The sequence below is a fragment of the Hyperolius riggenbachi genome, chromosome 3, assembly GCF_040937935.1.
Source record: "Hyperolius riggenbachi isolate aHypRig1 chromosome 3, aHypRig1.pri, whole genome shotgun sequence".
Taxonomy (NCBI): domain Eukaryota; kingdom Metazoa; phylum Chordata; class Amphibia; order Anura; family Hyperoliidae; genus Hyperolius; species Hyperolius riggenbachi.
The window spans coordinates 83338452-83362800 of record NC_090648.1 but is presented as its reverse complement, the minus strand read 5'-3'; the positions used below and the strand labels follow the sequence as shown (position 1 = coordinate 83362800).

At 47.0% G+C, this 24349-nt stretch overlaps 35 non-coding genes across 35 annotated transcripts; all 35 read left to right on the top strand.

Annotated features, from left to right (window-relative positions):
• The first annotated feature begins 2575 nt into the window (after positions 1-2575).
• TRNAR-ACG (transfer RNA arginine (anticodon ACG)) lies at positions 2576-2648 on the top strand. Its single transcript has one exon. It is a non-coding gene; the product is annotated as a tRNA-Arg (tRNA).
• Positions 2649-2656: 8 nt separating this feature from the next.
• Positions 2657-2728, top strand: TRNAH-GUG (transfer RNA histidin (anticodon GUG)). The gene has a single exon. It is a non-coding gene; the product is annotated as a tRNA-His (tRNA).
• Positions 2729-3678: 950 nt separating this feature from the next.
• Positions 3679-3751, top strand: TRNAR-ACG (transfer RNA arginine (anticodon ACG)). Its single transcript has one exon. It is a non-coding gene; the product is annotated as a tRNA-Arg (tRNA).
• An 8-nt stretch (positions 3752-3759) lies between these two features.
• On the top strand, positions 3760-3831 carry TRNAH-GUG (transfer RNA histidin (anticodon GUG)). Its single transcript has one exon. It is a non-coding gene; the product is annotated as a tRNA-His (tRNA).
• A 950-nt stretch (positions 3832-4781) lies between these two features.
• TRNAR-ACG (transfer RNA arginine (anticodon ACG)) lies at positions 4782-4854 on the top strand. Its single transcript has one exon. It is a non-coding gene; the product is annotated as a tRNA-Arg (tRNA).
• An 8-nt stretch (positions 4855-4862) lies between these two features.
• On the top strand, positions 4863-4934 carry TRNAH-GUG (transfer RNA histidin (anticodon GUG)). Its single transcript has one exon. It is a non-coding gene; the product is annotated as a tRNA-His (tRNA).
• Positions 4935-5884: 950 nt separating this feature from the next.
• On the top strand, positions 5885-5957 carry TRNAR-ACG (transfer RNA arginine (anticodon ACG)). Its single transcript has one exon. It is a non-coding gene; the product is annotated as a tRNA-Arg (tRNA).
• Positions 5958-5965: 8 nt separating this feature from the next.
• On the top strand, positions 5966-6037 carry TRNAH-GUG (transfer RNA histidin (anticodon GUG)). The gene has a single exon. It is a non-coding gene; the product is annotated as a tRNA-His (tRNA).
• Positions 6038-6987: 950 nt separating this feature from the next.
• Positions 6988-7060, top strand: TRNAR-ACG (transfer RNA arginine (anticodon ACG)). The gene has a single exon. It is a non-coding gene; the product is annotated as a tRNA-Arg (tRNA).
• Positions 7061-7068: 8 nt separating this feature from the next.
• TRNAH-GUG (transfer RNA histidin (anticodon GUG)) lies at positions 7069-7140 on the top strand. The gene has a single exon. It is a non-coding gene; the product is annotated as a tRNA-His (tRNA).
• Positions 7141-8090: 950 nt separating this feature from the next.
• On the top strand, positions 8091-8163 carry TRNAR-ACG (transfer RNA arginine (anticodon ACG)). The gene has a single exon. It is a non-coding gene; the product is annotated as a tRNA-Arg (tRNA).
• An 8-nt stretch (positions 8164-8171) lies between these two features.
• Positions 8172-8243, top strand: TRNAH-GUG (transfer RNA histidin (anticodon GUG)). Its single transcript has one exon. It is a non-coding gene; the product is annotated as a tRNA-His (tRNA).
• Positions 8244-9193: 950 nt separating this feature from the next.
• TRNAR-ACG (transfer RNA arginine (anticodon ACG)) lies at positions 9194-9266 on the top strand. The gene has a single exon. It is a non-coding gene; the product is annotated as a tRNA-Arg (tRNA).
• An 8-nt stretch (positions 9267-9274) lies between these two features.
• On the top strand, positions 9275-9346 carry TRNAH-GUG (transfer RNA histidin (anticodon GUG)). The gene has a single exon. It is a non-coding gene; the product is annotated as a tRNA-His (tRNA).
• Positions 9347-10296: 950 nt separating this feature from the next.
• On the top strand, positions 10297-10369 carry TRNAR-GCG (transfer RNA arginine (anticodon GCG)). Its single transcript has one exon. It is a non-coding gene; the product is annotated as a tRNA-Arg (tRNA).
• An 8-nt stretch (positions 10370-10377) lies between these two features.
• On the top strand, positions 10378-10449 carry TRNAH-GUG (transfer RNA histidin (anticodon GUG)). The gene has a single exon. It is a non-coding gene; the product is annotated as a tRNA-His (tRNA).
• Positions 10450-11399: 950 nt separating this feature from the next.
• TRNAR-ACG (transfer RNA arginine (anticodon ACG)) lies at positions 11400-11472 on the top strand. The gene has a single exon. It is a non-coding gene; the product is annotated as a tRNA-Arg (tRNA).
• Positions 11473-11480: 8 nt separating this feature from the next.
• On the top strand, positions 11481-11552 carry TRNAH-GUG (transfer RNA histidin (anticodon GUG)). Its single transcript has one exon. It is a non-coding gene; the product is annotated as a tRNA-His (tRNA).
• A 950-nt stretch (positions 11553-12502) lies between these two features.
• TRNAR-ACG (transfer RNA arginine (anticodon ACG)) lies at positions 12503-12575 on the top strand. Its single transcript has one exon. It is a non-coding gene; the product is annotated as a tRNA-Arg (tRNA).
• An 8-nt stretch (positions 12576-12583) lies between these two features.
• On the top strand, positions 12584-12655 carry TRNAH-GUG (transfer RNA histidin (anticodon GUG)). The gene has a single exon. It is a non-coding gene; the product is annotated as a tRNA-His (tRNA).
• Positions 12656-13605: 950 nt separating this feature from the next.
• On the top strand, positions 13606-13678 carry TRNAR-ACG (transfer RNA arginine (anticodon ACG)). Its single transcript has one exon. It is a non-coding gene; the product is annotated as a tRNA-Arg (tRNA).
• Positions 13679-13686: 8 nt separating this feature from the next.
• Positions 13687-13758, top strand: TRNAH-GUG (transfer RNA histidin (anticodon GUG)). The gene has a single exon. It is a non-coding gene; the product is annotated as a tRNA-His (tRNA).
• A 950-nt stretch (positions 13759-14708) lies between these two features.
• TRNAR-ACG (transfer RNA arginine (anticodon ACG)) lies at positions 14709-14781 on the top strand. Its single transcript has one exon. It is a non-coding gene; the product is annotated as a tRNA-Arg (tRNA).
• An 8-nt stretch (positions 14782-14789) lies between these two features.
• Positions 14790-14861, top strand: TRNAH-GUG (transfer RNA histidin (anticodon GUG)). Its single transcript has one exon. It is a non-coding gene; the product is annotated as a tRNA-His (tRNA).
• Positions 14862-15810: 949 nt separating this feature from the next.
• Positions 15811-15883, top strand: TRNAR-ACG (transfer RNA arginine (anticodon ACG)). Its single transcript has one exon. It is a non-coding gene; the product is annotated as a tRNA-Arg (tRNA).
• A 1029-nt stretch (positions 15884-16912) lies between these two features.
• TRNAR-ACG (transfer RNA arginine (anticodon ACG)) lies at positions 16913-16985 on the top strand. The gene has a single exon. It is a non-coding gene; the product is annotated as a tRNA-Arg (tRNA).
• A 1030-nt stretch (positions 16986-18015) lies between these two features.
• Positions 18016-18088, top strand: TRNAR-ACG (transfer RNA arginine (anticodon ACG)). The gene has a single exon. It is a non-coding gene; the product is annotated as a tRNA-Arg (tRNA).
• A 1030-nt stretch (positions 18089-19118) lies between these two features.
• On the top strand, positions 19119-19191 carry TRNAR-ACG (transfer RNA arginine (anticodon ACG)). The gene has a single exon. It is a non-coding gene; the product is annotated as a tRNA-Arg (tRNA).
• An 8-nt stretch (positions 19192-19199) lies between these two features.
• TRNAH-GUG (transfer RNA histidin (anticodon GUG)) lies at positions 19200-19271 on the top strand. The gene has a single exon. It is a non-coding gene; the product is annotated as a tRNA-His (tRNA).
• Positions 19272-20221: 950 nt separating this feature from the next.
• On the top strand, positions 20222-20299 carry TRNAR-ACG (transfer RNA arginine (anticodon ACG)). Its single transcript has one exon. It is a non-coding gene; the product is annotated as a tRNA-Arg (tRNA).
• A 1030-nt stretch (positions 20300-21329) lies between these two features.
• On the top strand, positions 21330-21402 carry TRNAR-ACG (transfer RNA arginine (anticodon ACG)). The gene has a single exon. It is a non-coding gene; the product is annotated as a tRNA-Arg (tRNA).
• An 8-nt stretch (positions 21403-21410) lies between these two features.
• TRNAH-GUG (transfer RNA histidin (anticodon GUG)) lies at positions 21411-21482 on the top strand. The gene has a single exon. It is a non-coding gene; the product is annotated as a tRNA-His (tRNA).
• Positions 21483-22432: 950 nt separating this feature from the next.
• Positions 22433-22505, top strand: TRNAR-ACG (transfer RNA arginine (anticodon ACG)). Its single transcript has one exon. It is a non-coding gene; the product is annotated as a tRNA-Arg (tRNA).
• Positions 22506-22513: 8 nt separating this feature from the next.
• On the top strand, positions 22514-22585 carry TRNAH-GUG (transfer RNA histidin (anticodon GUG)). Its single transcript has one exon. It is a non-coding gene; the product is annotated as a tRNA-His (tRNA).
• Positions 22586-23535: 950 nt separating this feature from the next.
• On the top strand, positions 23536-23608 carry TRNAR-ACG (transfer RNA arginine (anticodon ACG)). Its single transcript has one exon. It is a non-coding gene; the product is annotated as a tRNA-Arg (tRNA).
• The last annotated feature ends 741 nt before the right edge of the window (positions 23609-24349 follow it).

Sequence of the window (24349 nt, the reverse complement as noted above, 5' to 3'; positions counted from 1 at the left end):
GCACTAACTACACTCGGTGCAGCTGCAACAACATCACCTTAAGAAATGTGTGAATAACGCTAGGACTAGCATACAAAATGTGCCCTGATCCTATAGTGGCTAGTACTCTTTGTTGTGGCTGCAAGCAACCTGGTGTGAATACGGTTTACGGCGGGCTGCTTTCTGCACTCCTCTTGCAACCTTCTTCAAGCTTTTAGAACAGCATTGTGAATATCTGGACTCAGAGACAGCAAATTCATGACATTTTAATAGAGATTATCTCTCAAAGAAGTTCTCGCTACAGAAGATGTTCAGTGGAATAGGGCACTTCAACGAGGCCCACTTTCCTTGTGGCCGCAAGGAAAACGTGCTATGCATATGTCAGCAGCAGGGCCAGTGGCGCAATGGATAACGCGTCTGACGACGGATCAGAAGATTGAAGGTTCGACTCCTACCTGGCTCAGGAAACGTGCCGTGATCGTATAGTGGTTAGTACTCTGCGTTGTGGCCGCAGCAACCCCGGTTCGAATCTGGGTCACGGCAGGCTCTTTACTTTCTTCCTCTGCGACTTTTTCTTCAGCTTGCAACCAATCTACTGACTTTCTAAAGCATTCAGGAACCTTAGGCTCTGCTTGCTTCACTTCTTCACTACAACATTTTGCCTTTCGCCGAGAGAAAACTTTCTCTGCTATGGACCTTTGTAGCATCTTCAAACATCTTCACAAATACCATCCTCACATGACATCTTGGCCTCACCAGTTGCCAGTCTCTTGCTAAGCCTAGGTCAACTTTCACCACTTGCCTTTCCCAAGAAACCCGCGCAAGAAAAAGACCTATTACACAGAGCACTTGAGCATCAATTCACCTTGGCGCCCATACTTCTGATGGCTGCTAGCAATGCTTAAAGGACAACTCTGCTTTGACATTGTTCTGCACAGACAACTTTAACAGCAGACCCTGATCAATCATGCAGAGATAATGCTTTCAGGATTTTGTTCCTAGAAGGAGATAGAAGAACTTAGCCCGCCGTGCCCCACTCACAACAGACAGCTGCCCAGACAGAGGACCCTTTCCATACTGCTTGGCTTCACTCCTTGTCTTCACACCCAGCAACTTTCCCATTGGCACTAACTACACTCGGTGCAGCTGCAACAACATCACCTTAAGAAATGTGTGAATAACGCTAGGACTAGCATACAAAATGTGCCCTGATCCTATAGTGGCTAGTACTCTTTGTTGTGGCTGCAAGCAACCTGGTGTGAATACGGTTTACGGCGGGCTGCTTTCTGCACTCCTCTTGCAACCTTCTTTAAGCTTTTAGAACAGCATTGTGAATATCTGGACTCAGAGACAGCAAATTCATGACATTTTAATAGAGATTATCTCTCAAAGAAGTTCTCGCTACAGAAGATGTTCAGTGGAATAGGGCACTTCAACGAGGCCCACTTTCCTTGTGGCCGCAAGGAAAACGTGCTATGCATATGTCAGCAGCAGGGCCAGTGGCGCAATGGATAACGCGTCTGACGACGGATCAGAAGATTGAAGGTTCGACTCCTACCTGGCTCAGGAAACGTGCCGTGATCGTATAGTGGTTAGTACTCTGCGTTGTGGCCGCAGCAACCCCGGTTCGAATCTGGGTCACGGCAGGCTCTTTACTTTCTTCCTCTGCGACTTTTTCTTCAGCTTGCAACCAATCTACTGACTTTCTAAAGCATTCAGGAACCTTAGGCTCTGCTTGCTTCACTTCTTCACTACAACATTTTGCCTTTCGCCGAGAGAAAACTTTCTCTGCTATGGACCTTTGTAGCATCTTCAAACATCTTCACAAATACCATCCTCACATGACATCTTGGCCTCACCAGTTGCCAGTCTCTTGCTAAGCCTAGGTCAACTTTCACCACTTGCCTTTCCCAAGAAACCCGCGCAAGAAAAAGACCTATTACACAGAGCACTTGAGCATCAATTCACCTTGGCGCCCATACTTCTGATGGCTGCTAGCAATGCTTAAAGGACAACTCTGCTTTGACATTGTTCTGCACAGACAACTTTAACAGCAGACCCTGATCAATCATGCAGAGATAATGCTTTCAGGATTTTGTTCCTAGAAGGAGATAGAAGAACTTAGCCCGCCGTGCCCCACTCACAACAGACAGCTGCCCAGACAGAGGACCCTTTCCATACTGCTTGGCTTCACTCCTTGTCTTCACACCCAGCAACTTTCCCATTGGCACTAACTACACTCGGTGCAGCTGCAACAACATCACCTTAAGAAATGTGTGAATAACGCTAGGACTAGCATACAAAATGTGCCCTGATCCTATAGTGGCTAGTACTCTTTGTTGTGGCTGCAAGCAACCTGGTGTGAATACGGTTTACGGCGGGCTGCTTTCTGCACTCCTCTTGCAACCTTCTTTAAGCTTTTAGAACAGCATTGTGAATATCTGGACTCAGAGACAGCAAATTCATGACATTTTAATAGAGATTATCTCTCAAAGAAGTTCTCGCTACAGAAGATGTTCAGTGGAATAGGGCACTTCAACGAGGCCCACTTTCCTTGTGGCCGCAAGGAAAACGTGCTATGCATATGTCAGCAGCCGGGCCAGTGGTGCAATGGATAACGCGTCTGACTACGGATCAGAAGATTGTAGGTTCGACTCCTACCTGGCTCAGGAAACATGCCGTGATCGTATAGTGGTTAGTACTCTGCGTTGTGGCCGCAGCAACCCCGGTTCGAATCCGGGTCACGGCAGGCTCTTTACTTTCTTCCTCTGCGACTTTTTCTTCAGCTTGCAACCAATCTACTGACTTTCTAAAGCATTCAGGAACCTTAGGCTCTGCTTGCTTCACTTCTTCACGACAACATTTTGCCTTTCGCCGAGAGAAAACTTTCTCTGCTATGGACCTTTGTAGCATCTTCAAACATCTTCACAAATACCATCCTCACATGACATCTTGGCCTCACCAGTTGCCAGTCTCTTGCTAAGCCTAGGTCAACTTTCACCACTTGCCTTTCCCAAGAAACCCGCGCAAGAAAAAGACCTATTACACAGAGCACTTGAGCATCAATTCACCTTGGCGCCCATACTTCTGATGGCTGCTAGCAATGCTTAAAGGACAACTCTGCTTTGACATTGTTCTGCACAGACAACTTTAACAGCAGACCCTGATCAATCATGCAGAGATAATGCTTTCAGGATTTTGTTCCTAGAAGGAGATAGAAGAACTTAGCCCGCCGTGCCCCACTCACAACAGACAGCTGCCCAGACAGAGGACCCTTTCCATACTGCTTGGCTTCACTCCTTGTCTTCACACCCAGCAACTTTCCCATTGGCACTAACTACACTCGGTGCAGCTGCAACAACATCACCTTAAGAAATGTGTGAATAACGCTAGGACTAGCATACAAAATGTGCCCTGATCCTATAGTGGCTAGTACTCTTTGTTGTGGCTGCAAGCAACCTGGTGTGAATACGGTTTACGGCGGGCTGCTTTCTGCACTCCTCTTGCAACCTTCTTCAAGCTTTTAGAACAGCATTGTGAATATCTGGACTCAGAGACAGCAAATTCATGACATTTTAATAGAGATTATCTCTCAAAGAAGTTCTCGCTACAGAAGATGTTCAGTGGAATAGGGCACTTCAACGAGGCCCACTTTCCTTGTGGCCGCAAGGAAAACGTGCTATGCATATGTCAGCAGCAGGGCCAGTGGCGCAATGGATAACGCGTCTGACTACGGATCAGAAGATTGTAGGTTCGACTCCTACCTGGCTCAGGAAACATGCCGTGATCGTATAGTGGTTAGTACTCTGCGTTGTGGCCGCAGCAACCCCGGTTCGAATCCGGGTCACGGCAGGCTCTTTACTTTCTTCCTCTGCGACTTTTTCTTCCGCTTGCAACCAATCTACTGACTTTCTAAAGCATTCAGGAACCTTAGGCTCTGCTTGCTTCACTTCTTCACGACAACATTTTGCCTTTCGCCGAGAGAAAACTTTCTCTGCTATGGACCTTTGTAGCATCTTCAAACATCTTCACAAATACCATCCTCACATGACATCTTGGCCTCACCAGTTGCCAGTCTCTTGCTAAGCCTAGGTCAACTTTCACCACTTGCCTTTCCCAAGAAACCCGCGCAAGAAAAAGACCTATTACACAGAGCACTTGAGCATCAATTCACCTTTGCGCCCATACTTCTGATGGCTGCTAGCAATGCTTAAAGGACAACTCTGCTTTGACATTGTTCTGCACAGACAACTTTAACAGCAGACCCTGATCAATCATGCAGAGATAATGCTTTCAGGATTTTGTTCCTAGAAGGAGATAGAAGAACTTAGCCCGCCGTGCCCCACTCACAACAGACAGCTGCCCAGACAGAGGACCCTTTCCATACTGCTTGGCTTCACTCCTTGTCTTCACACCCAGCAACTTTCCCATTGGCACTAACTACACTCGGTGCAGCTGCAACAACATCACCTTAAGAAATGTGTGAATAACGCTAGGACTAGCATACAAAATGTGCCCTGATCCTATAGTGGCTAGTACTCTTTGTTGTGGCTGCAAGCAACCTGGTGTGAATACGGTTTACGGCGGGCTGCTTTCTGCACTCCTCTTGCAACCTTCTTTAAGCTTTTAGAACAGCATTGTGAATATCTGGACTCAGAGACAGCAAATTCATGACATTTTAATAGAGATTATCTCTCAAAGAAGTTCTCGCTACAGAAGATGTTCAGTGGAATAGGGCACTTCAACGAGGCCCACTTTCCTTGTGGCCGCAAGGAAAACGTGCTATGCATATGTCAGCAGCCGGGCCAGTGGTGCAATGGATAACGCGTCTGACTACGGATCAGAAGATTGTAGGTTCGACTCCTACCTGGCTCAGGAAACATGCCGTGATCGTATAGTGGTTAGTACTCTGCGTTGTGGCCGCAGCAACCCCGGTTCGAATCCGGGTCACGGCAGGCTCTTTACTTTCTTCCTCTGCGACTTTTTCTTCAGCTTGCAACCAATCTACTGACTTTCTAAAGCATTCAGGAACCTTAGGCTCTGCTTGCTTCACTTCTTCACGACAACATTTTGCCTTTCGCCGAGAGAAAACTTTCTCTGCTATGGACCTTTGTAGCATCTTCAAACATCTTCACAAATACCATCCTCACATGACATCTTGGCCTCACCAGTTGCCAGTCTCTTGCTAAGCCTAGGTCAACTTTCACCACTTGCCTTTCCCAAGAAACCCGCGCAAGAAAAAGACCTATTACACAGAGCACTTGAGCATCAATTCACCTTGGCGCCCATACTTCTGATGGCTGCTAGCAATGCTTAAAGGACAACTCTGCTTTGACATTGTTCTGCACAGACAACTTTAACAGCAGACCCTGATCAATCATGCAGAGATAATGCTTTCAGGATTTTGTTCCTAGAAGGAGATAGAAGAACTTAGCCCGCCGTGCCCCACTCACAACAGACAGCTGCCCAGACAGAGGACCCTTTCCATACTGCTTGGCTTCACTCCTTGTCTTCACACCCAGCAACTTTCCCATTGGCACTAACTACACTCGGTGCAGCTGCAACAACATCACCTTAAGAAATGTGTGAATAACGCTAGGACTAGCATACAAAATGTGCCCTGATCCTATAGTGGCTAGTACTCTTTGTTGTGGCTGCAAGCAACCTGGTGTGAATACGGTTTACGGCGGGCTGCTTTCTGCACTCCTCTTGCAACCTTCTTCAAGCTTTTAGAACAGCATTGTGAATATCTGGACTCAGAGACAGCAAATTCATGACATTTTAATAGAGATTATCTCTCAAAGAAGTTCTCGCTACAGAAGATGTTCAGTGGAATAGGGCACTTCAACGAGGCCCACTTTCCTTGTGGCCGCAAGGAAAACGTGCTATGCATATGTCAGCAGCAGGGCCAGTGGCGCAATGGATAACGCGTCTGACTACGGATCAGAAGATTGTAGGTTCGACTCCTACCTGGCTCAGGAAACATGCCGTGATCGTATAGTGGTTAGTACTCTGCGTTGTGGCCGCAGCAACCCCGGTTCGAATCCGGGTCACGGCAGGCTCTTTACTTTCTTCCTCTGCGACTTTTTCTTCCGCTTGCAACCAATCTACTGACTTTCTAAAGCATTCAGGAACCTTAGGCTCTGCTTGCTTCACTTCTTCACGACAACATTTTGCCTTTCGCCGAGAGAAAACTTTCTCTGCTATGGACCTTTGTAGCATCTTCAAACATCTTCACAAATACCATCCTCACATGACATCTTGGCCTCACCAGTTGCCAGTCTCTTGCTAAGCCTAGGTCAACTTTCACCACTTGCCTTTCCCAAGAAACCCGCGCAAGAAAAAGACCTATTACACAGAGCACTTGAGCATCAATTCACCTTTGCGCCCATACTTCTGATGGCTGCTAGCAATGCTTAAAGGACAACTCTGCTTTGACATTGTTCTGCACAGACAACTTTAACAGCAGACCCTGATCAATCATGCAGAGATAATGCTTTCAGGATTTTGTTCCTAGAAGGAGATAGAAGAACTTAGCCCGCCGTGCCCCACTCACAACAGACAGCTGCCCAGACAGAGGACCCTTTCCATACTGCTTGGCTTCACTCCTTGTCTTCACACCCAGCAACTTTCCCATTGGCACTAACTACACTCGGTGCAGCTGCAACAACATCACCTTAAGAAATGTGTGAATAACGCTAGGACTAGCATACAAAATGTGCCCTGATCCTATAGTGGCTAGTACTCTTTGTTGTGGCTGCAAGCAACCTGGTGTGAATACGGTTTACGGCGGGCTGCTTTCTGCACTCCTCTTGCAACCTTCTTTAAGCTTTTAGAACAGCATTGTGAATATCTGGACTCAGAGACAGCAAATTCATGACATTTTAATAGAGATTATCTCTCAAAGAAGTTCTCGCTACAGAAGATGTTCAGTGGAATAGGGCACTTCAACGAGGCCCACTTTCCTTGTGGCCGCAAGGAAAACGTGCTATGCATATGTCAGCAGCCGGGCCAGTGGTGCAATGGATAACGCGTCTGACTACGGATCAGAAGATTGTAGGTTCGACTCCTACCTGGCTCAGGAAACATGCCGTGATCGTATAGTGGTTAGTACTCTGCGTTGTGGCCGCAGCAACCCCGGTTCGAATCCGGGTCACGGCAGGCTCTTTACTTTCTTCCTCTGCGACTTTTTCTTCCGCTTGCAACCAATCTACTGACTTTCTAAAGCATTCAGGAACCTTAGGCTCTGCTTGCTTCACTTCTTCACGACAACATTTTGCCTTTCGCCGAGAGAAAACTTTCTCTGCTATGGACCTTTGTAGCATCTTCAAACATCTTCACAAATACCATCCTCACATGACATCTTGGCCTCACCAGTTGCCAGTCTCTTGCTAAGCCTAGGTCAACTTTCACCACTTGCCTTTCCCAAGAAACCCGCGCAAGAAAAAGACCTATTACACAGAGCACTTGAGCATCAATTCACCTTTGCGCCCATACTTCTGATGGCTGCTAGCAATGCTTAAAGGACAACTCTGCTTTGACATTGTTCTGCACAGACAACTTTAACAGCAGACCCTGATCAATCATGCAGAGATAATGCTTTCAGGATTTTGTTCCTAGAAGGAGATAGAAGAACTTAGCCCGCCGTGCCCCACTCACAACAGACAGCTGCCCAGACAGAGGACCCTTTCCATACTGCTTGGCTTCACTCCTTGTCTTCACACCCAGCAACTTTCCCATTGGCACTAACTACACTCGGTGCAGCTGCAACAACATCACCTTAAGAAATGTGTGAATAACACTAGGACTAGCATACAAAATGTGCCCTGATCCTATAGTGGCTAGTACTCTTTGTTGTGGCTGCAAGCAACCTGGTGTGAATACGGTTTACGGCGGGCTGCTTTCTGCACTCCTCTTGCAACCTTCTTTAAGCTTTTAGAACAGCATTGTGAATATCTGGACTCAGAGACAGCAAATTCATGACATTTTAATAGAGATTATCTCTCAAAGAAGTTCTCGCTACAGAAGATGTTCAGTGGAATAGGGCACTTCAACGAGGCCCACTTTCCTTGTGGCCGCAAGGAAAACGTGCTATGCATATGTCAGCAGCCGGGCCAGTGGTGCAATGGATAACGCGTCTGACTACGGATCAGAAGATTGTAGGTTCGACTCCTACCTGGCTCAGGAAACATGCTGTGATCGTATAGTGGTTAGTACTCTGCGTTGTGGCCGCAGCAACCCCGGTTCGAATCCGGGTCACGGCAGGCTCTTTACTTTCTTCCTCTGCGACTTTTTCTTCAGCTTGCAACCAATCTACTGACTTTCTAAAGCATTCAGGAACCTTAGGCTCTGCTTGCTTCACTTCTTCACGACAACATTTTGCCTTTCGCCGAGAGAAAACTTTCTCTGCTATGGACCTTTGTAGCATCTTCAAACATCTTCACAAATACCATCCTCACATGACATCTTGGCCTCACCAGTTGCCAGTCTCTTGCTAAGCCTAGGTCAACTTTCACCACTTGCCTTTCCCAAGAAACCCGCGCAAGAAAAAGACCTATTACACAGAGCACTTGAGCATCAATTCACCTTGGCGCCCATACTTCTGATGGCTGCTAGCAATGCTTAAAGGACAACTCTGCTTTGACATTGTTCTGCACAGACAACTTTAACAGCAGACCCTGATCAATCATGCAGAGATAATGCTTTCAGGATTTTGTTCCTAGAAGGAGATAGAAGAACTTAGCCCGCCGTGCCCCACTCACAACAGACAGCTGCCCAGACAGAGGACCCTTTCCATACTGCTTGGCTTCACTCCTTGTCTTCACACCCAGCAACTTTCCCATTGGCACTAACTACACTCGGTGCAGCTGCAACAACATCACCTTAAGAAATGTGTGAATAACGCTAGGACTAGCATACAAAATGTGCCCTGATCCTATAGTGGCTAGTACTCTTTGTTGTGGCTGCAAGCAACCTGGTGTGAATACGGTTTACGGCGGGCTGATTTCTGCACTCCTCTTGCAACCTTCTTCAAGCTTTTAGAACAGCATTGTGTATATCTGGACTCAGAGACAGCAAATTCATGACATTTTAATAGAGATTATCTCTCAAAGAAGTTCTCGCTACAGAAGATGTTCAGTGGAATAGGGCACTTCAACGAGGCCCACTTTCCTTGTGGCCGCAAGGAAAACGTGCTATGCATATGTCAGCAGCAGGGCCAGTGGCGCAATGGATAACGCGTCTGACTACGGTTCAGAAGATTGTAGGTTCGACTCCTACCTGGCTCAGGAAACATGCCGTGATCGTATAGTGGTTAGTACTCTGCGTTGTGGCTGCAGCAACCCCGGTTCGAATCCGGGTCACGGCAGGCTCTTTACTTTCTTCCTCTGCGACTTTTTCTTCAGCTTGCAACCAATCTACTGACTTTCTAAAGCATTCAGGAACCTTAGGCTCTGCTTGCTTCACTTCTTCACTACAACATTTTGCCTTTCGCCGAGAGAAAACTTTCTCTGCTATGGACCTTTGTAGCATCTTCAAACATCTTCACAAATACCATCCTCACATGACATCTTGGCCTCACCAGTTGCCAGTCTCTTGCTAAGCCTAGGTCAACTTTCACCACTTGCCTTTCCCAAGAAACCCGCGCAAGAAAAAGACCTATTACACAGAGCACTTGAGCATCAATTCACCTTGGCGCCCATACTTCTGATGGCTGCTAGCAATGCTTAAAGGACAACTCTGCTTTGACATTGTTCTGCACAGACAACTTTAACAGCAGACCCTGATCAATCATGCAGAGATAATGCTTTCAGGATTTTGTTCCTAGAAGGAGATAGAAGAACTTAGCCCGCCGTGCCCCACTCACAACAGACAGCTGCCCAGACAGAGGACCCTTTCCATACTGCTTGGCTTCACTCCTTGTCTTCACACCCAGCAACTTTCCCATTGGCACTAACTACACTCGGTGCAGCTGCAACAACATCACCTTAAGAAATGTGTGAATAACGCTAGGACTAGCATACAAAATGTGCCCTGATCCTATAGTGGCTAGTACTCTTTGTTGTGGCTGCAAGCAACCTGGTGTGAATACGGTTTACGGCGGGCTGCTTTCTGCACTCCTCTTGCAACCTTCTTCAAGCTTTTAGAACAGCATTGTGAATATCTGGACTCAGAGACAGCAAATTCATGACATTTTAATAGAGATTATCTCTCAAAGAAGTTCTCGCTACAGAAGATGTTCAGTGGAATAGGGCACTTCAACGAGGCCCACTTTCCTTGTGGCCACAAGGAAAACGTGCTATGCATATGTCAGCAGCAGGGCCAGTGGCGCAATGGATAATGCGTCTGACTGCGGATCAGAAGATTGTAGGTTCGACTCCTACCTGGCTCAGGAAACATGCCGTGATCGTATAGTGGTTAGTACTCTGTGTTGTGGCCGCAGCAACCCCGGTTCGAATCCGGGTCACGGCAGGCTCTTTACTTTCTTCCTCTGCGACTTTTTCTTCAGCTTGCAACCAATCTACTGACTTTCTAAAGCATTCAGGAACCTTAGGCTCTGCTTGCTTCACTTCTTCACTACAACATTTTGCCTTTCGCCGAGAGAAAACTTTCTCTGCTATGGACCTTTGTAGTATCTTCAAACATCTTCACAAATACCATCCTCACATGACATCTTGGCCTCACCAGTTGCCAGTCTCTTGCTAAGCCTAGGTCAACTTTCACCACTTGCCTTTCCCAAGAAACCCGCGCAAGAAAAAGACCTATTACACAGAGCACTTGAGCATCAATTCACCTTGGCGCCCATACTTCTGATGGCTGCTAGCAATGCTTAAAGGACAACTCTGCTTTGACATTGTTCTGCACAGACAACTTTAACAGCAGACCCTGATCAATCATGCAGAGATAATGCTTTCAGGATTTTGTTCCTAGAAGGAGATAGAAGAACTTAGCCCGCCGTGCCCCACTCACAACAGACAGCTGCCCAGACAGAGGACCCTTTCCATACTGCTTGGCTTCACTCCTTGTCTTCACACCCAGCAACTTTCCCATTGGCACTAACTATACTCGGTGCAGCTGCAACAACATCACCTTAAGAAATGTGTGAATAACGCTAGGACTAGCATACAAAATGTGCCCTGATCCTATAGTGGCTAGTACTCTTTGTTGTGGCTGCAAGCAACCTGGTGTGAATACGGTTTACGGCGGGCTGCTTTCTGCACTCCTCTTGCAACCTTCTTCAAGCTTTTAGAACAGCATTGTGAATATCTGGACTCAGAGACAGCAAATTCATGACATTTTAATAGAGATTATCTCTCAAAGAAGTTCTCGCTACAGAAGATGTTCAGTGGAATAGGGCACTTCAACGAGGCCCACTTTCCTTGTGGCCGCAAGGAAAACGTGCTACGCATATGTCAGCAGCAGGGCCAGTGGCGCAATGGATAACGTGTCTGACTACGGATCAGAAGATTGTAGGTTCGACTCCTACCTGGCTCAGGAAACATGCCGTGATCGTATAGTGGTTAGTACTCTGCGTTGTGGCCGCAGCAACCCCGGTTCGAATCCGGGTCACGGCAGGCTCTTTACTTTCTTCCTCTGCGACTTTTTCTTCAGCTTGCAACCAATCTACTGACTTTTTAAAGCATTCAGGAACCTTAGGCTCTGCTTGCTTCACTTCTTCACGACAACATTTTGCCTTTCGCCGAGAGAAAACTTTCTCTGCTATGGACCTTTGTAGCATCTTCAAACATCTTCACAAATACCATCCTCACATGACATCTTGGCCTCACCAGTTGCCAGTCTCTTGCTAAGCCTAGGTCAACTTTCACCACTTGCCTTTCCCAAGAAACCCGCGCAAGAAAAAGACCTATTACACAGAGCACTTGAGCATCAATTCACCTTGGCGCCCATACTTCTGATGGCTGCTAGCAATGCTTAAAGGACAACTCTGCTTTGACATTGTTCTGCACAGACAACTTTAACAGCAGACCCTGATCAATCATGCAGAGATAATGCTTTCAGGATTTTGTTCCTAGAAGGAGATAGAAGAACTTAGCCCGCCGTGCCCCACTCACAACAGACAGCTGCCCAGACAGAGGACCCTTTCCATACTGCTTGGCTTCACTCCTTGTCTTCACACCCAGCAACTTTCCCATTGGCACTAACTACACTCGGTGCAGCTGCAACAACATCACCTTAAGAAATGTGTGAATAACGCTAGGACTAGCATACAAAATGTGCCCTGATCCTATAGTGGCTAGTACTCTTTGTTGTGGCTGCAAGCAACCTGGTGTGAATACGGTTTACGGCGGGCTGCTTTCTGCACTCCTCTTGCAACCTTCTTCAAGCTTTTAGAACAGCATTGTGAATATCTGGACTCAGAGACAGCAAATTCATGACATTTTAATAGAGATTATCTCTCAAAGAAGTTCTCGCTACAGAAGATGTTCAGTGGAATAGGGCACTTCAACGAGGCCCACTTTCCTTGTGGCCGCAAGGAAAACGTGCTATGCATATGTCAGCAGCAGGGCCAGTGGCGCAATGGATAACGCGTCTGACTACGGATCAGAAGATTGTAGGTTCGACTCCTACCTGGCTCAGGAAACATGCCGTGATCGTATAGTGGTTAGTACTCTGCGTTGTGGCCGCAGCAACCCCGGTTCGAATCCGGGTCACGGCAGGCTCTTTACTTTCTTCCTCTGCGACTTTTTCTTCAGCTTGCAACCAATCTACTGACTTTCTAAAGCATTCAGGAACCTTAGGCTCTGCTTGCTTCACTTCTTCACTACAACATTTTGCCTTTCGCCGAGAGAAAACTTTCTCTGCTATGGACCTTTGTAGCATCTTCAAACATCTTCACAAATACCATCCTCACATGACATCTTGGCCTCACCAGTTGCCAGTCTCTTGCTAAGCCTAGGTCAACTTTCACCACTTGCCTTTCCCAAGAAACCCGCGCAAGAAAAAGACCTATTACACAGAGCACTTGAGCATCAATTCACCTTGGCGCCCATACTTCTGATGGCTGCTAGCAATGCTTAAAGGACAACTCTGCTTTGACATTGTTCTGCACAGACAACTTTAACAGCAGACCCTGATCAATCATGCAGAGATAATGCTTTCAGGATTTTGTTCCTAGAAGGAGATAGAAGAACTTAGCCCGCCGTGCCCCACTCACAACAGACAGCTGCCCAGACAGAGGACCCTTTCCATACTGCTTGGCTTCACTCCTTGTCTTCACACCCAGCAACTTTCCCATTGGCACTAACTACACTCGGTGCAGCTGCAACAACATCACCTTAAGAAATGTGTGAATAACGCTAGGAATAGCATACAAAATGTGCCCTGATCCTATAGTGGCTAGTTCTCTTTGTTGTGGCTGCAAGCAACCTGGTGTGAATACGGTTTACGGCGGGCTGATTTCTGCACTCCTCTTGCAACCTTCTTCAAGCTTTTAGAACAGCATTGTGTATATCTGGACTCAGAGACAGCAAATTCATGACATTTTAATAGAGATTATCTCTCAAAGAAGTTCTCGCTACAGAAGATGTTCAGTGGAATAGGGCACTTCAACGAGGCCCACTTTCCTTGTGGCCGCAAGGAAAACGTGCTATGCATATGTCAGCAGCAGGGCCAGTGGCGCAATGGATAACGCGTCTGACTACGGATCAGAAGATTGTAGGTTCGACTCCTACCTGGCTCAGGAAACATGCCGTGATCGTATAGTGGTTAGTACTCTGTGTTGTGGCCGCAGCAACCCTGGTTCGAATCCGGGTCACGGCAGGCTCTTTACTTTCTTCCTCTGCGACTTTTTCTTCAGCTTGCAACCAATCTACTGACTTTCTAAAGCATTCAGGAACCTTAGGCTCTGCTTGCTTCACTTCTTCACTACAACATTTTGCCTTTCGCCGAGAGAAAACTTTCTCTGCTATGGACCTTTGTAGCATCTTCAAACATCTTCACAAATACCATCCTCACATGACATCTTGGCCTCACCAGTTGCCAGTCTCTTGCTAAGCCTAGGTCAACTTTCACCACTTGCCTTTCCCAAGAAACCCGCGCAAGAAAAAGACCTATTACACAGAGCACTTGAGCATCAATTCACCTTGGCGCCCATACTTCTGATGGCTGCTAGCAATGCTTAAAGGACAACTCTGCTTTGACATTGTTCTGCACAGACAACTTTAACAGCAGACCCTGATCAATCATGCAGAGATAATGCTTTCAGGATTTTGTTCCTAGAAGGAGATAGAAGAACTTAGCCCGCCGTGCCCCACTCACAACAGACAGCTGCCCAGACAGAGGACCCTTTCCATACTGCTTGGCTTCACTCCTTGTCTTCACACCCAGCAACTTTCCCATTGGCACTAACTACACTCGGTGCAGCTGCAACAACATCACCTTAAGAAATGTGTGAATAACGCTAGGAATAGCATACAAAATGTGCCCTGATCCTATAGTGGCTAGTTCTCTTTGTTGTGGCTGCAAGCAACCTGGTGTGAATACGGTTTACGGCGGGCTGATTTCTGCACTCCTCTTGCAACCTTCTTCAAGCTTTTAGAACAGCATTGTGTATATCTGGACTCAGAGACAGCAAATTCATGACATTTTAATAGAGATTATCTCTCAAAGAAGTTCTCGCTACAGAAGATGTTCAGTGGAATAGGGCACTTCAACGAGGCCCACTTTCCTTGTGGCCGCAAGGAAAACGTGCTATGCATATGTCAGCAGCAGGGCCAGTGGCGCAATGGATAACGCGTCTGACTACGGATCAGAAGATTGTAGGTTCGACTCCTACCTGGCTCAGGAAACATGCCGTGATCGTATAGTGGTTAGTACTCTGTGTTGTGGCCGCAGCAACCCTGGTTCGAATCCGGGTCACGGCAGGCTCTTTACTTTCTTCCTCTGCGACTTTTTCTTCAGCTTGCAACCAATCTACTGACTTTCTAAAGCATTCAGGAACCTTAGGCTCTGCTTGCTTCACTTCTTCACTACAACATTTTGCCTTTCGCCGAGAGAAAACTTTCTCTGCTATGGACCTTTGTAGCATCTTCAAACATCTTCACAAATACCATCCTCACATGACATCTTGGCCTCACCAGTTGCCAGTCTCTTGCTAAGCCTAGGTCAACTTTCACCACTTGCCTTTCCCAAGAAACCCGCGCAAGAAAAAGACCTATTACACAGAGCACTTGAGCATCAATTCACCTTGGCGCCCATACTTCTGATGGCTGCTAGCAATGCTTAAAGGACAACTCTGCTTTGACATTGTTCTGCACAGACAACTTTAACAGCAGACCCTGATCAATCATGCAGAGATAATGCTTTCAGGATTTTGTTCCTAGAAGGAGATAGAAGAACTTAGCCCGCCGTGCCCCACTCACAACAGACAGCTGCCCAGACAGAGGACCCTTTCCATACTGCTTGGCTTCACTCCTTGTCTTCACACCCAGCAACTTTCCCATTGGCACTAACTACACTCGGTGCAGCTGCAACAACATCACCTTAAGAAATGTGTGAATAACGCTAGGACTAGCATACAAAATGTGCCCTGATCCTATAGTGGCTAGTACTCTTTGTTGTGGCTGCAAGCAACCTGGTGTGAATACGGTTTACGGCGGGCTGCTTTCTGCACTCCTCTTGCAACCTTCTTCAAGCTTTTAGAACAGCATTGTGAATATCTGGACTCAGAGACAGCAAATTCATGACATTTTAATAGAGATTATCTCTCAAAGAAGTTCTCGCTACAGAAGATGTTCAGTGGAATAGGGCACTTCAACGAGGCCCACTTTCCTTGTGGCCGCAAGGAAACGTGCTATGCATATGTCAGCAGCAGGGCCAGTGGCGCAATGGATAACGTGTCTGACTACGGATCAGAAGATTGTAGGTTCGACTCCTACCTGGCTCAGGAAACATGCCGTGATCGTATAGTGGTTAGTACTCTGCATTTTGGCGCCGCAACCCCGGTTCGAATCCGGGTCACGGCAGGCTCTTTACTTTCTTCCTCTGCGACTTTTTCTTCAGCTTGCAACCAATCTACTGACTTTCTAAAGCATTCAGGAACCTTAGGCTCTGCTTGCTTCACTTCTTCACTACAACATTTTGCCTTTCGCCGAGAGAAAACTTTCTCTGCTATGGACCTTTGTAGCATCTTCAAACATCTTCACAAATACCATCCTCACATGACATCTTGGCCTCACCAGTTGCCAGTCTCTTGCTAAGCCTAGGTCAACTTTCACCACTTGCCTTTCCCAAGAAACCCGCGCAAGAAAAAGACCTATTATACAGAGCACTTGAGCATCAATTCACCTTGGCGCCCATACTTCTGATGGCTGCTAGCAATGCGTAAAGGACAACTCTGCTTTGACATTGTTCTGCACAGACAACTTTAACAGCAGACCCTGATCAATCATGCAGAGATAATGCTTTCAGGATTTTGTTCCTAGAAGGAGATAGAAGAACTTAGCCCGCCGTGCCCCACTCACAACAGACAGCTGCCCAGACAGAGGACCCTTTCCATACTGCTTGGCTTCACTCCTTGTCTTCACACCCAGCAACTTTCCCATTGGCACTAACTACACTCGGTGCAGCTGCAACAACATCACCTTAAGAAATGTGTGAATAACGCTAGGACTAGCATACAAAATGTGCCCTGATCCTATAGTGGCTAGTACTCTTTGTTGTGGCTGCAAGCAACCTGGTGTGAATACGGTTTACGGCGGGCTGCTTTCTGCACTCCTCTTGCAACCTTCTTCAAGCTTTTAGAACAGCATTGTGAATATCTGGACTCAGAGACAGCAAATTCATGACATTTTAATAGAGATTATCTCTCAAAGAAGTTCTCGCTACAGAAGATGTTCAGTGGAATAGGGCACTTCAACGAGGCCCACTTTCCTTGTGGCCGCAAGGAAAACGTGCTATGCATATGTCAGCAGCAGGGCCAGTGGCGCAATGGATAACGCGTCTGACTACGGATCAGAAGATTGTAGGTTCGACTCCTACCTGGCTCAGGAAACATGCCGTGATCGTATAGTGGTTAGTACTCTGCGTTGTGGCCGCAGCAACCCGGGTTTGAATCCGGGTCACGGCAGGCTCCTTACTTTCTTCCTCTGTGACTTTTTCTTCAGCTTGCAACCAATCTACTGACTTTCTAAAGCATTCAGGAACCTTAGGCTCTGCTTGCTTCACTTCTTCACTACAACATTTTGCCTTTCGCCGAGAGAAAACTTTCTCTGCTATGGACCTTTGTAGCATCTTCAAACATCTTCACAAATACCATCCTCACATGACATCTTGGCCTCACCAGTTGCCAGTCTCTTTCTAAGCCTAGGTCAACTTTCACCACTTGCCTTTCCCAAGAAACCCGCGCAAGAAAAAGACCTATTACACAGAGCACTTGAGCATCAATTCACCTTGGCGCCCATACTTCTGATGGCTGCTAGCAATGCTTAAAGGACAACTCTGCTTTGACATTGTTCTGCACAGACAACTTTAACAGCAGACCCTGATCAATCATGCAGAGATAATGCTTTCAGGATTTTGTTCCTAGAAGGAGATAGAAGAACTTAGCCCGCCGTGCCCCACTCACAACAGACAGCTGCCCAGACAGAGGACCCTTTCCATACTGCTTGGCTTCACTCCTTGTCTTCACACCCAGCAACTTTCCCATTGGCACTAACTACACTCGGTGCAGCTGCAACAACATCACCTTAAGAAATGTGTGAATAACGCTAGGACTAGCATACAAAATGTGTCCTGATCCTATAGTGGCTAGTACTCTTTGTTGTGGCTGCAAGCAACCTGGTGTGAATACGGTTTACGGCGGGCTGCTTTCTGCACTCCTCTTGCAACCTTCTTCAAGCTTTTAGAACAGCATTGTGAATATCTGGACTCAGGGACAGCAAATTCATGACATTTTAATAGAGATTATCTCTCAAAGAAGTTCTCGCTACAGAAGATGTTCAGTGGAATAGGGCACTTCAACGAGGCCCACTTTCCTTGTGGCCACAAGGAAAACGTGCTATGCATATGTCAGCAGCAGGGCCAGTGGCGCAATGGATAACACGTCTGACTACGGATCAGAAGATTGTAGGTTTGACTCCTACCTGGCTCAGGAAACATGCCGTGATCGTATAGTGGTTAGTACTCTGCGTTGTGGCCGTAGCAACCCCGGTTCGAATCCGGGTCACAGCAGGCTCTTTACTTTCTTCCTCTGCGACTTTTTCTTCAGCTTGCAACCAATCTACTGACTTTCTAAAGCATTCAGGAACCTTAGGCTCTGCTTGCTTCACTTCTTCACTACAACATTTTGCCTTTCGCCGAGAGAAAACTTTCTCTGCTATGGACCTTTGTAGCATCTTCAAACATCTTCACAAATACCATCCTCACATGACATCTTGGCCTCACCAGTTGCCAGTCTCTTGCTAAGCCTAGGTCAACTTTCACCACTTGCCTTTCCCAAGAAACCCGCGCAAGAAAAAGACCTATTACACAGAGCACTTGAGCATCAATTCACCTTGGCGCCCATACTTCTGATGGCTGCTAGCAATGCTTAAAGGACAACTCTGCTTTGACATTGTTCTGCACAGACAACTTTAACAGCAGACCCTGATCAATCATGCAGAGATAATGCTTTCAGGATTTTGTTCCTAGAAGGAGATAGAAGAACTTAGCCCGCCGTGCCCCACTCACAACAGACAGCTGCCCAGACAGAGGACCCTTTCCATACTGCTTGGCTTCACTCCTTGTCTTCACACCCAGCAACTTTCCCATTGGCACTAACTACACTCGGTGCAGCTGCAACAACATCACCTTAAGAAATGTGTAAATAACGCTAGGACTAGCATACAAAATGTGCCCTGATCCTATAGTGGCTAGTACTCTTTGTTGTGGCTGCAAGCAACCTGGTGTGAATACGGTTTACGGCGGGCTGATTTCTGCACTCCTCTTGCAACCTTCTTCAAGCTTTTAGAACAGCATTGTGTATATCTGGACTCAGAGACAGCAAATTCATGACATTTTAATAGAGATTATCTCTCAAAGAAGTTCTCGCTACAGAAGATGTTCAGTGGAATAGGGCACTTCAACGAGGCCCACTTTCCTTGTGGCCGCAAGGAAAACGTGCTATGCATATGTCAGCAGCAGGGCCAGTGGCGCAATGGATAACGCGTCTGACTACGGATCAGAAGATTGTAGGTTCGACTCCTACCTGGCTCAGGAAACATGCCGTGATCGTATAGTGGTTAGTACTCTGCGTTGTGGCCGCAGCAACCCCGGTTCGAATCCGGGTCACGGCAGGCTCTTTACTTTCTTCCTCTGCGACTTTTTCTTCAGCTTGCAACCAATCTACTGACTTTCTAAAGCATTCAGGAACCTTAGGCTCTGCTTGCTTCACTTCTTCACTACAACATTTTGCCTTTCGCCGAGAGAAAACTTTCTCTGCTATGGACCTTTGTAGCATCTTCAAACATCTTCACAAATACCATCCTCACATGACATCTTGGCCTCACCAGTTGCCAGTCTCTTGCTAAGCCTAGGTCAACTTTCACCACTTGCCTTTCCCAAGAAACCCGCGCAAGAAAAAGACCTATTACACAGAGCACTTGAGCATCAATTCACCTTGGCGCCCATACTTCTGATGGCTGCTAGCAATGCTTAAAGGACAACTCTGCTTTGACATTGTTCTGCACAGACAACTTTAACAGCAGACCCTGATCAATCATGCAGAGATAATGCTTTCAGGATTTTGTTCCTAGAAGGAGATAGAAGAACTTAGCCCGCCGTGCCCCACTCACAACAGACAGCTGCCCAGACAGAGGACCCTTTCCATACTGCTTGGCTTCACTCCTTGTCTTCACACCCAGCAACTTTCCCATTGGCACTAACTACACTCGGTGCAGCTGCAACAACATCACCTTAAGAAATGTGTGAATAACGCTAGGACTAGCATACAAAATGTGCCCTGATCCTATAGTGGCTAGTACTCTTTGTTGTGGCTGCAAGCAACCTGGTGTGAATACGGTTTACGGCGGGCTGCTTTCTGCACTCCTCTTGCAACCTTCTTCAAGCTTTTAGAACAGCATTGTGAATATCTGGACTCAGGGACAGCAAATTCATGACATTTTAATAGAGATTATCTCTCAAAGAAGTTCTCGCTACAGAAGATGTTCAGTGGAATAGGGCACTTCAACGAGGCCCACTTTCCTTGTGGCCGCAAGGAAAACGTGCTATGCATATGTCAGCAGCAGGGCCAGTGGCGCAATGGATAACGTGTCGCGTCTGACTACGGATCAGAAGATTGTAGGTTCGACTCCTACCTGGCTCAGGAAACATGCCGTGATCGTATAGTGGTTAGTACTCTGCGTTGTGGCCGCAGCAACCCCGGTTCGAATCCGAGTCACGGCAGGCTCTTTACTTTCTTCCTCTGCGACTTTTTCTTCAGCTTGCAACCAATCTACTGACTTTCTAAAGCATTCAGGAACCTTAGGCTCTGCTTGCTTCACTTCTTCACTACAACATTTTGCCTTTCGCCGAGAGAAAACTTTCTCTGCTATGGACCTTTGTAGCATCTTCAAACATCTTCACAAATACCATCCTCACATGACATCTTGGCCTCACCAGTTGCCAGTCTCTTGCTAAGCCTAGGTCAACTTTCACCACTTGCCTTTCCCAAGAAACCCGCGCAAGAAAAAGACCTATTACACAGAGCACTTGAGCATCAATTCACCTTGGCGCCCATACTTCTGATGGCTGCTAGCAATGCTTAAAGGACAACTCTGCTTTGACATTGTTCTGCACAGACAACTTTAACAGCAGACCCTGATCAATCATGCAGAGATAATGCTTTCAGGATTTTGTTCCTAGAAGGAGATAGAAGAACTTAGCCCGCCGTGCCCCACTCACAACAGACAGCTGCCCAGACAGAGGACCCTTTCCATACTGCTTGGCTTCACTCCTTGTCTTCACACCCAGCAACTTTCCCATTGGCACTAACTACACTCGGTGCAGCTGCAACAACATCACCTTAAGAAATGTGTGAATAACGCTAGGACTAGCATACAAAATGTGCCCTGATCCTATAGTGGCTAGTACTCTTTGTTGTGGCTGCAAGCAACCTGGTGTGAATACGGTTTACGGCGGGCTGCTTTCTGCACTCCTCTTGCAACCTTCTTCAAGCTTTTAGAACAGCATTGTGAATATCTGGACTCAGAGACAGCAAATTCATGACATTTTAATAGAGATTATCTCTCAAAGAAGTTCTCGCTACAGAAGATGTTCAGTGGAATAGGGCACTTCAACGAGGCCCACTTTCCTTGTGGCCGCAAGGAAAACGTGCTATGCATATGTCAGCAGCAGGGCCAGTGGCGCAATGGATAACGCGTCTGACTACGGATCAGAAGATTGTAGGTTCGACTCCTACCTGGCTCAGGAAACATGCTGTGATCGTATAGTGGTTAGTACTCTGCGTTGTGGCCGCAGCAACCCCGGTTCGAATCCGGGTCACGGCAGGCTCTTTACTTTCTTCCTCTGCGACTTTTTCTTCAGCTTGCAACCAATCTACTGACTTTCTAAAGCATTCAGGAACCTTAGGCTCTGCTTGCTTCACTTCTTCACTACAACATTTTGCCTTTCGCCGAGAGAAAACTTTCTCTGCTATGGACCTTTGTAGCATCTTCAAACATCTTCACAAATACCATCCTCACATGACATCTTGGCCTCACCAGTTGCCAGTCTCTTGCTAAGCCTAGGTCAACTTTCACCACTTGCCTTTCCCAAGAAACCCGCGCAAGAAAAAGACCTATTACACAGAGCACTTGAGCATCAATTCACCTTGGCGCCCATACTTCTGATGGCTGCTAGCAATGCTTAAAGGACAACTCTGCTTTGACATTGTTCTGCACAGACAACTTTAACAGCAGACCCTGATCAATCATGCAGAGATAATGCTTTCAGGATTTTGTTCCTAGAAGGAGATAGAAGAACTTAGCCCGCCGTGCCCCACTCACAACAGACAGCTGCCCAGACAGAGGACCCTTTCCATACTGCTTGGCTTCACTCCTTGTCTTCACACCCAGCAACTTTCCCATTGGCACTAACTACACTCGGTGCAGCTGCAACAACATCACCTTAAGAAATGTGTGAATAACGCTAGGACTAGCATACAAAATGTGCCCTGATCCTATAGTGGCTAGTACTCTTTGTTGTGGCTGCAAGCAACCTGGTGTGAATACGGTTTACGGCGGGCTGCTTTCTGCACTCCTCTTGCAACCTTCTTCAAGCTTTTAGAACAGCATTGTGAATATCTGGACTCAGAGACAGCAAATTCATGACATTTTAATAGAGATTATCTCTCAAAGAAGTTCTCGCTACAGAAGATGTTCAGTGGAATAGGGCACTTCAACGAGGCCCACTTTCCTTGTGGCCGCAAGGAAAACGTGCTATGCATATGTCAGCAGCAGGGCCAGTGGCGCAATGGATAACGCGTCTGACTACGGATCAGAAGATTGTAGGTTCGACTCCTACCTGGCTCAGGAAACATGCCGTGATCGTATAGTGGTTAGTACTCTGTGTTGTGGCTGCAGCAACCCCGGTTCGAATCCGGGTCACGGCAGGCTCTTTACTTTCTTCCTCTGTGACTTTTTCTTCAGCTTGCAACCAATCTACTGACTTTCTAAAGCATTCAGGAACCTTAGGCTCTGCTTGCTTCACTTCTTCACTACAACATTTTGCCTTTCGCCGAGAGAAAACTTTCTCTGCTATGGACCTTTGTAGCATCTTCAAACATCTTCACAAATACCATCCTCACATGACATCTTGGCCTCACCAGTTGCCAGTCTCTTGCTAAGCCTAGGTCAACTTTCACCACTTGCCTTTCCCAAGAAACCCGCGCAAGAAAAAGACCTATTACACAGAGCACTTGAGCATCAATTCACCTTGGCGCCCATACTTCTGATGGCTGCTAGCAATGCTTAAAGGACAACTCTGCTTTGACATTGTTCTGCACAGACAACTTTAACAGCAGACCCTGATCAATCATGCAGAGATAATGCTTTCAGGATTTTGTTCCTAGAAGGAGATAGAAGAACTTAGCCCGCCGTGCCCCACTCACAACAGACAGCTGCCCAGACAGAGGACCCTTTCCATACTGCTTGGCTTCACTCCTTGTCTTCACACCCAGCAACTTTCCCATTGGCACTAACTACACTCGGTGCAGCTGCAACAACATCACCTTAAGAAATGTGTGAATAACGCTAGGACTAGCATACAAAATGTGCCCTGATCCTATAGTGGCTAGTACTCTTTGTTGTGGCTGCAAGCAACCTGGTGTGAATACGGTTTACGGCGGGCTGCTTTCTGCACTCCTCTTGCAACCTTCTTCAAGCTTTTAGAACAGCATTGTGAATATCTGGACTCAGAGACAGCAAATTCATGACATTTTAATAGAGATTATCTCTCAAAGAAGTTCTCGCTACAGAAGATGTTCAGTGGAATAGGGCACTTCAACGAGGCCCACTTTCCTTGTGGCCGCAAGGAAAACGTGCTATGCATATGTCAGCAGCAGGGCCAGTGGCGCAATGGATAACGCGTCTGACTACGGATCAGAAGATTGTAGGTTCGACTCCTACCTGGCTCAGGAAACATGCCGTGATCGTATAGTGGTTAGTACTCTGCGTTGAGGCTGCTGCAACCCCGGTTCACGGCAGGCTCTTTACTTTCTTCCTCTGCGACTTTTTCTTCAGCTTGCAACCAATCTACTGACTTTCTAAAGCATTCAGGAACCTTAGGCTCTGCTTGCTTCACTTCTTCACTACAACATTTTGCCTTTCGCCGAGAGAAAACTTTCTCTGCTATGGACCTTTGTAGCATCTTCAAACATCTTCACAAATACCATCCTCACATGACATCTTGGCCTCACCAGTTGCCAGTCTCTTTCTAAGCCTAGGTCAACTTTCACCACTTGCCTTTCCCAAGAAACCCGCGCAAGAAAAAGACCTATTACACAGAGCACTTGAGCATCAATTCACCTTGGCGCCCATACTTCTGATGGCTGCTAGCAATGCTTAAAGGACAACTCTGCTTTGACATTGTTCTGCACAGACAACTTTAACAGCAGACCCTGATCAATCATGCAGAGATAATGCTTTCAGGATTTTGTTCCTAGAAGGAGATAGAAGAACTTAGCCCGCCGTGCCCCACTCACAACAGACAGCTGCCCAGACAGAGGACTGTCAGGCATAGACTCACCCCCACCGCCGACAACAGTACGAACGCCGCTCTGGCGGCTGACGTCATCGGGACCCCGAACTTCCGGTCTGTTCCGGCAGCTCCATCCACCGCTCAGCGTGTCACTGGCAGCCTGTCCCAGCAGGGTAGG